At 35.9% G+C, this 15079-nt stretch overlaps 2 pseudogenes; both read left to right on the top strand.

The window, feature by feature from the left end:
• Positions 1-1221: 1221 nt before the first annotated feature.
• Positions 1222-3225, top strand: LOC113894764 (annotated as a pseudogene).
• Positions 3226-11841: 8616 nt separating this feature from the next.
• Positions 11842-12810, top strand: LOC113894763 (annotated as a pseudogene).
• The last annotated feature ends 2269 nt before the right edge of the window (positions 12811-15079 follow it).

Raw genomic sequence — 15079 nt, 5'->3', positions numbered from 1 at the left:
CTTATAGACATATGAGGCACGCTTTCTTATTTTCCATAGAAATACCTGAAAATAGGGAAAATGCTTTCAAGTTGTTCAGGAATATAGATTATGGTTTTGAGTCATGCATTAAACAGTTTTTATATTTTAAAATGAAAATTAATTTGTAGGTATTTTCACATATTCCTTCTCTTTCTAATGGCCTAGACTGAGTGCATTTTCAAGATTAAAAATTTCAAAATAATTTTCAATTTGTCTGAAATATTCAAGTATTTGTAAGACAAAAGAATCTGCATTTTAAAAGCGTTTGTTTATTTTCTTCGTAATTCATAATCATTTCATTGATTTTCCACTTTTAGTCTGCAAATGCACTTACCAAAATGGCATTTACATTGTCTTTTTCAAATATGATTTGACCTGCTATCTGATAAAGAATCTCAGAGGTAGGATTTTAGACAAATAGTAAGGGAAAAGACACTGAGAAGATATAAGTTAATTGATCAATGCAGTAAGTCAAGTATTAAATAAAGAATAATCTGTGATTGAATATATAACTTACAGTGTTTCCCACCAAATCAGACGAATATAATTTAGGGGAGAAGTTAGAATAGAGCCCTGCATTCTTTTAAATTATTGGGAATTATTTTAAAAGCCTAAAATGTAATTGTTAGTTGAATGAGATGGTTTATTTGACCACTACAAATATCCTCTCTTCACTATTCAGTTGTTACATACTTAAATGTCATTTTGTGACCACTGATGTTGACTCTTATACACTAGATAGATTTGCAGTTTTTCTCTTCCAAACCCTACTTTATGTACACAGATTTGAATGGCAATTTCACTGAAAATGAAAAATAAGGAGAGGAGCATTACAGATTTGAAAATAAATTGTGAATATATTGGTTCTGAAGTTTGGAGTAAATGAAATAAAATATTTTAAATACTAAGGCCTTGTGTTTTGTATAGTTGAAGTAGAGAATTTTGGTGTGATTTAGTGGGATGATTAATTCTCAGTAGTTCTCCCTAGTCTATGCTTCTTGAACTTCTGCCAGGAGAAAGGTATTGGTTTGTTCAAAGGCATAATAGTTATGAGCATATTATTAGAGCTGGTTTTACATTACTTTACAGCAGTGACTAGAAGGAGGAGGAGGTAAAAATAATGGGAATGGAAGAGAGAAAAGCCAGCCTGAGATACTAAGACATGTGATATAGGAACAGAAAGAAGCAAACGTTTTCAGGATGACTGATTACTGGGAAGAGTTGAACAGCCTGAGTACATCGCTTAGAAAGAAGCCAATTTATGCAAGTGAGTAAGACACTGTATGAGACTAAAATTCAAGTGAAACCTACTATTAACCTCAATTGCCTTACTGAATGTAAAAGACAAATATTTTTAAAGTTTGAGGTGATACCTTTTGAAAAAATAGAGGTAATTATACTTTGCTTGTTATCCTTTTGACTATAAAATATAATATTCTATCTGTAAATTAAGCACATTTGTAAATTAATAATATTTGTAAGTTAGGTACAACAGATATATAGCTGATTTTCGCCATGTATATAGTACTTTGGCCACCTCATGTGAAGAGTTGACTCATTGGAAAAGACTCTGATGCTGGGAGGGATTGGGGGCAGGAGGAGAAGGGGAGGACAGAGGATGAGATGGCTGGATGGCATCACTGACTCGATGGACGTGAGTTTGAGTGAACTCTGGGAGTTGGTGATGGACAGGGAGGCCTGGCATGCTGTGATTCATGGGGTTGCAAAGAGTCAGACACGACTGAGCGACTGAACTGAACTGAACTGATATACCTCATGATTCCAAATTGGTTGATTTTTTCTATTTATCACATTTCCACCTAGGATAGATGGAAGGAAATTTCTCACATATAACATTATCCACATATAAGTGCTTTTTTATTTTCTCTCAAGGTTTCATTTCTGTGTCTATTTTCTCAATAACAAATAGTGAGAATAGGAAAGGGATGACTGATTTTTTTCTACAGTACCATTTCTTGAATTCAACCAGGGCATATTATCCAGTTATGTTTGATAATACATGCTAATAGAATGGTTGCATAAATATGCTGCATTCTACATGGTTAGTTTTAAAATCATGTATCAAAGTTGTTTATCAGGGATTAATATTTTCCAGAGAGGGACAAAAAGAATGCAAGGAAAGCCTTTCAAAATAAAAATCAAATCTTTTTCTTCAAGTTTTGAATGCTTTCCATTTTAAAATGCCCATGACAAGGAATAATATACACCATTGTATTTACATATTTGTAAAGATTGATAACTATTTAATTTCAAGTGGCTACAAACTGCTCTGAGTCGTGGAAAATAGGAATAACATCACAGAATTTATTCTCTTAGGACTTTCTCAGAAAAAGGAAATTGAAATTCTCTGATTTTTACTGTTCTTACTTTGTTATGTTGTAATTCTGATTGGAAACCTACTTGTCGTGATTTCTATCACCTCCAGTCAACTTGTGAAGCAGCCCATGTATTTCTTTCTGAGTCACCTCTCCCTCGCAGACCTTTGTTACACCTTCACTGTGACTCCCAAGTTGATCGCTGACTTGCTGACAGCAAAGAAGATCATTTCCTACCATGGCTGCATGACACAGCTCTTCACCATGCACTTCTCTGGGGGGATTGAGGTCTTCATCCTCACAGGGATGGCATATGACCACTATGTGGCCATCTGCAAACCTCTGCTCTACACTCTGATCATGACCAGACAGAAGTGCGTTGCCATGATTGCTGCTTGCTGCGCTGGGGGGTTCCTGCATTCCTTCGGTCAGTTTCTCCTGGCCATCTTTTTACCCTACTGTGGCCCATGTGTATCCTTTGCTGAAACTGGCCTGCACTGACACCACCAGAATTGGTCTCCTTGTCATTGCTAACTCGGGCCTCTTGGGCCTGGTGACTTCTGTGGTCTTGTTGATATCCTACGCTGTGATCTTGTCCACTGTCAGGTCCTACTCTGTAGAGAACCGCCGCAAAGCTCTCTCCACCTGCAGTTCCCACAACACTGTGGTGGTCCTCTTTTTTGTTCCTTTATTCTTCATTTACATTCGACCAGCAACTACTTTACCAGAAGACAAAGTGTTTGCTCTTTTTTATACTATCATTGCTCCCATGCTCAATCCTCTAATCTACACACTGAGAAACTTGGAGATGAAGAATGACATAAAGAAATTCTGGTGCCATATCGCAGTAAAAAAGAAAATGAACTAAAAGATACCTCTGATTTTCACCACTGAACTTGGTTGAATATATGGATTTTCTACAATGAAGACTTTAAAATGTATAATGCTTGCCTTATATGCTTTTTTGTTTCATTTTGTTTTAGCAATATATAGATTTAAGTACGAGCAAAAGCTTACAACTCCCTGGATTTACCCACACTCTGCTGTGCTCTTTTCTAGTTTTCTTGTTTTATTATTTATATTTCCTCTTCCCCTCTGATCTTTTGGCTGTGTAATCAATTTAGATATTTAGCAGTAGACTATCAAAGGCATCATGTAATACAAATCAACACTGAGAACCTATACAGCCCATTCTTGTATGTGACTTTAGTCAATAAAGCCAATCCCAGGTAGCAATGATTTAGAAGATAATTCCAACATTTTACTTGCATCATTTAAAGAATATTCTAAAAGACCAAATTTTGGACCTGCAACTATATTTCTTAAAAATATAGCTTTCTACTCTGATAATTTTGTAGCCAATGGCGATCTGGAGCTTCTCATATGTCCAACACCAGTACTCTTACCTAAGTCCCACATCAATCTCTTTTCTTTTGTTCAAAGGAACTGTCTTTCCCAACTCTGTCCGTGTAAACGTGAACTGCAACTCTGGCTAATTCTAGCACCTGATAGTGTATATTTGTTACGGGCATGTGTTCTGGACCTGGAATTGCTTACTAACTATGAGGACTAGGACATATGCTTAACAAACCATCCATCAAGTGATAATAATAGCCTAGCACACAGTCTAGTGAGGGTATGTGCAGGACTGAAACACTGCTTGGTCACACAGTAAGTGCTCAACACGTATGAGCTATTTTATTGCCCAGTCTCCTGTTATGCATCAGAAATGTAACCCTTCTGATAATAACTTTCATTTGCAGCAGTGAGAGTGTGAGAATGGGGCTCATATTAATGTCATGCTCCTATTACTAGGCTTCCCTGGTGGCTCAGATAGTAAAGAATCCACCTGCAATGTGGGGGATCTGGGTTCAATCCCTGGGTGGGAAGATCCCTTGGAGGAGCTCATGACAATCTGTTCCAGTATTCTTGCCTGGAGAATCCCCATGGAAAGAGGTACCTGGCAGGCTACAGTCCAGGGGGTCACAAAGAGTAGGACATGACTGAGTGACTAAGCACAGCACAGTGTGCAATGGGCACCTATTACTGGTGAAATTAATCTTTTCTTAGAGTGGGCAAGTGGAGAATATCACTCAAAGTCAATGATCACATCTTTGGCACTGTTCAAGTTAATAGCAGTTTTTCCAGTAGGAATTTAAGCACCTTTGCCCAATGTCAGAAATGACTAGGAGCAAGATCAGGCCACTAGATAACTGATTAGGAATGGGTAGAATCTCAAAAGTCTTTAAAAAACTTCGTGGATATGATGCACTTGCATGAGAATTTATTTTCAAGTTGTAGAGAGAGCCAGGTTAGATAAAAATGAGTTGTCAATGTTGAGGATTCTTAAGATGGGTTCATAATATAAAAAAGAAAAATAGCATAGTTCTATGACTCAGTTGAAAATGCCCAACAAATAAACCTAAAAATATTATGTACTAGAAATTCTTATAGAAAGATCCTAACATATTTGCTTGTTGTTGTTTTAAACCTACTTCTTGACAGCTCTCTGAAAACTCCTGGATAGGGCATGCACAGTATACATGTCAGAGAACATAACAGAGCAGGAAAGTGAAAGATCACTTTCTGGTGTGAAATAAGCAGGGTCTTTAATAAGACCAGCCAACCCTCAAAGTTTCCCTCTGCGTCAGAAGCCCTATCCTCCAACCAACCAGACTTGTATTATTGACAAATAAAACTTCAAAAATTAACACAAATGTTTCTGTTTTACTTTTATTCTTGGAACAAAAGTTGTGAATGTGGATTATTAAAATACTTGGAGTCTGCAGCAACATAGATGGACCAATAAATTATCTTACTAAGTAAAGTAAGTCAGACAGAGAAAAACAAATATATAATCACTTATATGTGGTTTATAAAAAAAAATTACACAGATGGACTTATTTACAAAACAGAAAAAGACTCACAGACACAGAAAACAAACTTATGGTCACCAAAAGAAAAAGGGGGAGGGGAGGGATAAATTGGGAGTTTGGGATTAACAGATACAGACTACCAAATATAAAATAGATAAACAACAATGATCTATTGTATAGCACAGGAAACTATACTCAATATTTTATAATAACCTATAATGAAAAGTAATCTGAGATGGAAAATATACATACATATGAACACACATATATATGAACTGAATCACATGACTATATACCCAAAACCAATACAACATTGTAAATAAACTATAGTTTAATAAGATAAGCAAGCAAACACTTCATTGTCAATATTAATCATTAACTAGGGAATTATGATTTAACTCCTTCACTTTTGCACTGTGATCTCCTCCCTTCTCAGCTTCTCAAGAGCATCAGCCATATTTCTCTCTTCAGTTGGGTCATTAATAGCACATATAATACCAAGAAAGAGCAGTGAGATTCCCTGTAATTTAGTGAGTGACCTTACTAGTTCTTGCATTCAGGTTATTACCTATCTTTCATTATTTTTGGCTAAGACATTTTACAACTCAAAATAGAGAAGTTGACTCACACAAAATAATATCAATGTCAACAATGTCTGGCCATAGAAATTCAAATTGTGTCAGGTGAAATGCAAGTAATGACAGCCCTTTGGATACTTGACTAGTTTTGCATCAACTTATAAATTCATTTTAGCACCCCTTACTGACGATAAATATGTGGTGAACTGTTGCCTGAACTGATGGTAACATCTTACTGGTTTCTACATTAAATATTAATAATAAATTCAATAGAATCTTTGACATGTGTCCATTCATCATTTGCATAAAATTCAATAATATTCTCTTTTAAAATGTATCCTTTTACAAATGGTAAACTTTAAAGAAACTATAGAAATAGATCCATTCACAGATACCCACTGACTGTTTTAAAAAATTCAATGGTACATGAAAAGATCTTAGAAGCTTTTAGACAAACAAGATTAAGTAAATTTTTAAAAATATGAATTCAGTCATATGATTTCAACTTTTCAACAAATATAAATACTACATTTGCAGGTAAAAAAATGGATTAGAAAATACAATTGTCTTATGGAATTACATAAAGTAAAATTCAAGAGGCAACTAAGGAATAAATGTCTGTATAATGTAAGAATATCCAAGATTTACACTTGACTAAAATGTCTATAGATTAAAATTTGTATAGATTAAAAAGAAATGACCCACAACTTCCTATTCATTTATTCAAAATACACTATTTGGAATTATACATTTGCTTACTTTCTTGTTTATTTCATTGTCTGTCTCTTTCCTTAGTCTCCAGCCTCACTGAGGACAAAGGCTGTTTTGTTCACCACTAAATACATTCTCTAGGGCTTCTCTGGTGGCTCTATGGTAAAGAACCCACTTGCCAATGCAGGAGATGTGAGTTTGATCCCAGTGTCAAGAAGTTCCCCTGGAGAAGGAAACATATTGCAGAAACCCACTCCAATATTCTTGCTGGAAAATTCCATGGACAGAGGAGCCTGGCAGGCTACATTCTGTGGGTTTGCAAAAGAGTGGGGCATAACTTAGCGACTGAACAACAACAAATGCATTCTCCATAGTAAGTTTTGTCCAAGTCAGACCTTTTAGAATTAGGACATAGTAAATATTTTTATATGAATAAATTTATGGGACCATTTTATTTTTGTTATAGTTCTTTCTAAAATATATTTTCTGAAATATACATATGGAAAATTCAATCAGAAAAAAAGCATATCTTTTTACAAAGGAGTTCGCCTTATAAAGATAAATTGGGGTATGTGAGCTTCCTGGAAAAAAAAAAAAAAAAGCATAGGAGTCTTTTCCAGGCATCAGCCAGAAATTATAATGCACTAACAAGCTGATTTTTTTCCCTCCCCAGGAAGAATAGTCTTAAATCCTGGGTCTACTCGCTGAACTTTTAATTCTAGCTGTAGGGTTCTCAGTATTTCCCATGGCAGCTCACTTCAGTCTCCCTCAGCTAACTGATTCTGCCCTGTCCTGAAAAATGAGCATTATATACTCCATGTCCATAGTCATTATATACTCCATTTCCTCATAGTCTCCATGTCCCATGTCTGATCTCAGTGCTTTGGATGTTGATGCAATAGGGAAATATAATTAAGAACTTTGGCATATTTATTTATTAGGTAGAAATTGAGAAATTGAAGCTATGATTTACATCTTTGGCAAAGTATACTGATGGGAAATTTCTATATTTTTAGAGATATTGAGGCCTTTTCTATATTACACGTTTTGTCAGAATTCTCCTTAAATGCCAATTTAACATCAAGCAGAATATTCAAACGCAGAGACATTACTTTGCCAACAAAGGTCCGTCTAGTCAAGGCTATGGTTTTTCCTGTGGTCATGTATGGATGTGAGAGTTGGGCTGTGAAGAAGGCTGAGCACCGAAGAATTGATGCTTTTGAACTATGGTGTTGGAGAAGACTCTTGAGAGTCCCTTGGACTGCAAGGAGATCCAACCAATTTGAAGGAGATCAGCCCTGGAATTTCTTTGGAAGGAATGATTTTAAAGCTGAAACTCCAGTACTTTGGCCACGTCATGCAAAGAGTTGTCTCATTGGAAAAGACTCTGATGCTGGGAGGGATTGGGGATGACAGAGGATGAGATGGCTGGATGGCATCACTGACTTGATGGACGTGAGTCTGAGTGAACTACGGGAGTTGGTGATGGACAGGGAAGCCTGGCGTGCTGTGATTCGTGGGGTCACAGAGTCAGACACGACTGAGCTACTGAACTGAACTGATACATATATATGTATATATGTCACTTTTCTATAGAGACAAAGGCAAAATATCAGAGAGACACATATTTATTTTTTAGAAGTGAAAAAACTGCATGCTAAAAAAAATATCAAAATTAGTTCAATTTACCAAACATATCTGTAACAGTGGAACTCACAAGTTCTCTTGTAAGATTATATGCAATTAGAGATGGATTACTGCATGGAAATTCCAGTTTTTAAAATTCTGACTTTATCTTAGGTGTGAAGCCTCATCTTATAAGAAATCTGTCTGATGAGTTAAGCAGCTGATAAGTTAAGTCCAGTTCGTAATTATAATAGTGATTTTCCTTAAAATGAATATTTGAATCATTCTGATTGTATTTATGATATAAGCCTTCTAACTAACCTTTGAAAAATTTCAGAAACTTTAAAATGCTATTTTTACTATTTGGGAAAACCTGGCTTCAACTATCATGACTTGTGATTTGTACATGAGCCCTTAAAATTATCAGTGCCATGTCTCTCAGCAGCTCTCAAAATATTGATAGATTTATTTGTCTTTTCATATTTCAAAATTTTAATCATATTATTAGCTCTTTGGATTCCATTATGGAAAAAAGTTTAATATGAAGAAGAATGCACTGACCCAGCAGATAAGTGGACAGTATTGCAGTGAAGGAACTGAAGATATATTTAAAAAAAATTAAAATCAAAATACCAGTATGCTTCTAAGATTATGCAGAAGCAAAAATATATGATGAAATTTTCAAAGAAGCTATTTGAATGGACAGTATTTAAGTGGTAGGTTTCTTTTTCCTTAGTTGAGATGAAGAAAAATTATCAAAGGGGAACATAAATATCTGTCTAATTCAGATCAGTTCAGTTCAGTTCAGTCACTCAGTCCAGTTCAGTCGCTCAGTTGTGTCCGACTCTAGGACGCCATGAATCGCAGCACGCCAGGCCTCTCTGTCCATCAATAAGGTTAATTAATTCAAAATAAAGAAAACAAAAGTATTAACTGGCTGAAATAAGCAGTACATTTATCTTCAGAAATGTGGAAAGTCAGCTCAACCCAGACCAAAGAGAACGATTTGGCTTAATGACAGGATGTTTCCCCACAGTGAGCAACCCCAGCCTTCAGGTAAGAAAGAGCAGATTGTTTACGGCAGGGAAACTCTTCTATGTCTTATCCATATTTATCCCATGTTACAATATTACATATTTTAAATAAGCGATTCAAAATACATAGTAAGAATAATACAGTGTACCCATTGATAGGACAAATATAATGTCAATGACAATGAATATTTACTAAATGTTTTATCTTAATATATACCAGTTTCTTTCTTAAGCTGTTATATAAGTGAACTCATCATATCTTTACAGCAGATCTCAGAGTTAATTACAGTATTATTCATTTTATAGATGAAGAAGCTGAGGTTATATATTTTATCTGTGATTATGCTCCAAGTGAATTTTGGAGCCAGTATCTCATTCTATGTAGGTCCAGAACTCATAACCTTAATTACTAGAATCTACTACCACTCAAATAGTGTGAGGACCTCCTAAATTTATAACACTATGGGGGTTCCAAGAGGAAGGAGGGGAAACTAACATGTTTTTGAGCATCAAGTTCTATATATGTAAGCGTATTTACATTCCACAGTAATCCTGTGAATTAGGCACTGCATGCTTATTTTAAGGAAGAAGGAAAAAGTATTTAAGGAGGTGAAGACTCTTGCATTTGAGTATCAGAGCTGTGTCTGAACACAACTCTTATCTCTGAAGTTTCTGATATTAATATTAATAATATTTCCTATCTTGTTCAGGAAAGGATAGTACAAGGTACAGTTCCTGAGATGGTGTACTTACATTTTCTCTGGGGCCTTGATCTTATAGTTAGCAATCATGTGTGTGTTATTTGCTCAGTTGTATCTGACTCTTTGTGACCCCGTGGATGGTAGCCTACCAGGCTCCTCTGTCCATGGAATTCACCAGGCAAAAATATTTATTGAAGTGTGTAGCCATTCCCTTCTCCAGGAGATCTTCCCAACCCAGGGATTGAACCCTGGTCTCCTTCATGGCAAGCAGATTTTTACCATCGGAGCTACCACAGAAGCCCTTGGTAATTGTTGAGGATGGCCAATAACTATTAAGTATATAGAACTTTCCAGATATTGCTTTAATAAATTTCATATTTAGAAACTAATTATTCAAAAAATCACCATATAAAGAGATATTATCTTTACTTTGATTTTACAGAGAAGTAAACTGAGGCATAGGAATTGTAATGAAATTGCCACTGTATTTGTTACTTTTTATAGTTTCAATGTATCAAGCAGAGAAGGGAAGGCAGGAGAGAGGTAAACAGATGTCTTCCCCAAATTCATGGAGAATCAGAAGTCACACATTATTGGAATCTGGGGAGATCTTCAGAGATTATCTAATTTCTTTTATTTTATGAATGGGAGCCTGGGATCCTAGGGAATGAGCAATTAAGCAACAAAGTGGGAGGAAAAAACTAGCTATTTTGCCTACTTACATAGTGTATTTACCAGATGATTACATAAATACAGGTATAACTGCTTCTATTTTAGAGAACCGAAGAGATTCCTCTATATAGTCATGCAGATTGTGTGGGTGAATTCTCTAAGAAATTAAGGGAAGAAGTGCTACATCTTGTTTACTGTATTGTGTTTGGGGGAACTATTTTGGAATTAGAGGAGCCCATTTCTCAGTATATTATTTCTAAACTAGGCAACTATAATTACAGTGTGATAAGATGTAACTCAAATAACTTCTGAATGTTAATTTATTTTGAAAGAGGAAATAATCTTGCAAGATAAATATAGATAAATAGGAAAAGCAGAGTTGTAAATATATTAACCTAGAGATGCTACAAATAAAGTTTAAGAAATATGAAAGTTTCATGGAGTATTTCACATGAAGGAATTATTTCCTCTTAAAAGTCAAAAGGGCTTCCCTGGTGGCTCAGAGGTTAAAGCATCTGCCTGCAATGCAGAAGACTCGGGTTTGATCCCTGAGTCAGGAAGATCCCCTGGAGAAGGAAATGGCAACCCACTCCAGTATTCTTGCCTGGAAGAATCCCATGGACGGAGGAGCCTGGTGGGCTACAGTCCACGGGGTCGCAAAGAGTCAGATACTACTGAGCAACTTAACTAACTTAAAAGTCAAAAAGGATTATGAGTCCACTCATAAAAATGATTTGTTCTTCAGTTTTATCGTGAATTACCTGACTAAAGGATGATTATTTATTGTATTATTCCTTCAAAATTATAGCACATTGTTCACTTTCCAGATTTTTATTTAATTGATATTTATTTAACATTGACTCTGTGCCAGCACTGCAAAACCCACCCACACACCCTACACCAATTTTGTGATTTCATTAGAAACCACTTAATCAAGCAAATTCTATAGTTACCTCTATTTTACATCCTAAATTGGCACATTATATGTCACCCTACTTAACACTATTAAGATTATCTCTTTTTTTTTAATTCTTGACAAATATAATTCCTTGCTTCCTCACAAAATAATTTAAACTATATAAAAACTGGAACTTTGTCTAATTTGTCACTGTATTCTTAGCTCTTAGAAGAATATTAGTACTAGATATTCAAAAGACTCGTATCAAATGAAAATGATTTCAGTGGGTCTCAAAATAACTTGTCTTTAAAAAGCCATTGGTGCCATTTTAAGTAGATATTAGGTTTCCATTTTCTCATCAATGATTCGTTTCATTGGTTTTGTCATTTCAGATAACTTTCTTGAACATCAGATCATGGAAGATAGAAATAATGTTACTGAATTTATCCTCTTAGAACTTTCTATGGCCAAGAAAGTCCAGATCCTCTGCTTTTTATTTTTCTTATTCTGTTACCTGGCTATTTGGTTGGGGAATTTGATCATTGTGATTTCTATTACATGCAGTCAGCTAATCATCCAGCCCATGTACTTCTTCCTTAACTGCCTTGCACTCTCAGATCTCTTCTACACCTCCACTGTGACACCCAAACTCATGACTGACTTACTGATGGAGAAAAAGGCCATTTCCTATAAAAACTGCATGACACAGCTTTTCACCACCCACTTCTTTGGAGGGGGATTGAGGTCTTCATCCTCACAGGGATGGCCTGTGACCGCTATGTGGCCGTCAGCAAACGTCTCCACAACGCCATCACCATGAACAGGCAAAAACGTCACTCAATTCTCATAGCATCATGTGCAGGGGGACTTCTTCATTCTCTTGGTCTCTTTCTTCTTGCGATTGTTTTACCTTTCTGTGGCCCCAGTGAAATAGATCACTATTTCTGTGATGCATATCTTTTGTTGAAACTAGCCTGCAATGATACACACAAAATTGGCTTTTTTGTCATTGCCAATTCTGGCTTGATGGGACTGGTGCTCTTTGTGGTTTTGATGGCCTCCTACATTTTGATTCTGTATAATGTGTGCAAATATTCTGCAGAAAGCCACCATAAAGCACTTTCAACCTGTAGTTCCCACATCACAGTCCATGATCTTCTTTTTCACACCTGTCATCTTTGTTTACATTAGACCTGCCACAACATTACCAGAAGATAAAGTGTTTACGCTCTTCTACACAATTATTGTCCCCATGCTCAACCCGCTTATCTACACACTTAGAAACATGGAGATGAAAAATTCCATAAGAAGAGTTTGGTGCAATAAAAGGTTCTGGGAAGGGAGATTAATGATTTGAAGGTCATTCGTCTCTGATGCCAGTGACTGTCTTCTCATCACTCCCTCTGTTGCTGATTCTCTCCTGCTAATGGAAAAATCAGTCAGAATGCGTAAAAGCCAAGCCTCCAACAACAGCTTGCCTTCAGTGATTCCTTCTTTATTTTCCTCTCAATGCATTTTCCTTGATTTCACTTTTCACTAATAATCTCCTTTGTTTAAAAAAAAAAAAAAAGAAAGAAAGAAAACTTTTTACAGAGTAAAAACACACTGAAAAATCTGCAGGGAGAGTGATCCTGCCTGTATTGAAGGCTAAACCTGGGGGAGACCTAGCTCTCAAAATACTTGGCCTCAAGGTATAAAAGGTAATAATATGTTAAAAAGTAAAAGACAGTTAAAGAATCCACCTGCTAATGCAGGAGACACATGTTCAATCCTTGGGCCAGGAAGATCCTCTGGAGAAGGAAATGGCTACCCACTCCAGTGTTTTTGCCTGGGAAATCCCATGGAGAGAGGAATCTGGTGGGCTACAGCCCATGGGGATGCAAAACAGCTGGACATGATTCAGCGACTAAACAAAAACAAAAAGACAGTTATAGGAAAATAAGAACAATCACATACTGCAAACTCCTTTCAGAACTATATACCTAGCCTCATATCCTACAACTCTAGATTTCTTTTAATCAAGTACCTAGAGATTTTTTTTGTGTGTATTTGTGAACTGCTATTATTTTACTTAAGTGAAAAGAATATATAGATCTAAATACAACATAGTGTAAAGTTCAGCCTTATAGTCTACATGGCAAGTCTTACAGTCTGAAAAGCAAGTCACTGTGTGATCTGTTTGTGAAGTAACATTGTAAGTATTGGGGAAAATACATGTGTTTATATATATATACAAACTCATGCTATTTTAACTGGGTTTGACATTAAGTATATATGATCAAGGAATAAATAAACTACAACTGATTTTGCTACAAAAAAGAAGAAAATATAAATCCTTTAGTTCCTCGAAATAGATGATTTATCTCAAAGTAAAAGACTTTCACTTACTATCTAAATTCAAGTGTAGAATAATCCTAAAATAATATTTGACAAAATATAGATCAGACTCATTGATGGGAATATATATACATATTCTGCTGCTGTGCTTAGGTGTTTCTGACTCTGTGGCCACATGGACTGTAGCCCACCAGGCTTCTCTATCCATGGAGATTCTCCAGGCACAAATATCAGAGTGGGTTGCCATGTTCTCCTCCAGGGGATCTTCCCAAGCCAGGGACTGAACCCAGCTCTCCCACATTGCAGGCAGACTCTTTACCAACTGAGCCATCAGGGAAGCCCAAGTATACTGGAGTGGGTAGCCTATCTCTTCTCCAGGGGATTTTCCTGACCCATGAATCAACCAGGGGTCTCCCATTGCAGGTGGATTCTTTACCAGTTGAGCTACCAGGGAAGTCTAATGTGTATACATCCATACCTATAGGATTTTCATGATTTTTATAATGCAAAGTATACATTTTGTTTGAAATACATTTTTAGATTGCTGCATTTTCTTATGAAAATGTGCATAATTTTGGATATAAAATGTAACTATTAATAGTATAGATTTGTATTCTATATAATCAGTTAAACTATATTTAATATTATAGATTTATTTTAGGTAATAGGATATTTTCTAATGTTTCTCTCTCAAATAATGTAATATTTTTTAGAATTAATAGGACAGATTATGAATTTTAAAGAATAATATTATTAATATGTCATAAAAATGTTGTTAACTGTTCTCCACACAAAGATAGGCCATATTAATATTTGGCTATATTATGTGTGTGTCTCCTTCAGAATTTTCCACAGTTTATTGTGATCCACACAGTCAAAGGCTATGGCATAGTCAATAAAGCAGAAATAGAAGTTTTTCTGGAACTCTCTTACTTTTTCGATGGTCCAGCAGATGTTGGCAATTTGATCTCTGGTTCCTCTGCCTTTTCTAAAACCAGCTTGAACATCTGGAAGTTCATGGTCCACATATTGCTGAAGCCTGGCTTGGAGAATTTTGAGCATTACTTTACTAGTAACAAAGATCTGTCTAGTCAAAGCTATAGTTTTTCCAGCAGTCATGTATGGATGTGAGAGCTGGACTATAAAGAAAGCTGAGTGCCAAAGAATTGATGCTTTTGAACTATGGTGTTGGAGAAGACTCTTGAGAGTCCCTTGGACTGCAAGGAGATCCAACCAGTCCATCCTAAAGGAGATCAGTCCTGGGTGTTCATTGGAAGGACTGATGTTGA

Source organism: Bos indicus x Bos taurus, chromosome 6, assembly GCF_003369695.1.
Source record: "Bos indicus x Bos taurus breed Angus x Brahman F1 hybrid chromosome 6, Bos_hybrid_MaternalHap_v2.0, whole genome shotgun sequence".
Taxonomy (NCBI): domain Eukaryota; kingdom Metazoa; phylum Chordata; class Mammalia; order Artiodactyla; family Bovidae; genus Bos; species Bos indicus x Bos taurus.
This window is presented reverse-complemented; position numbering and strand designations above follow the sequence as displayed.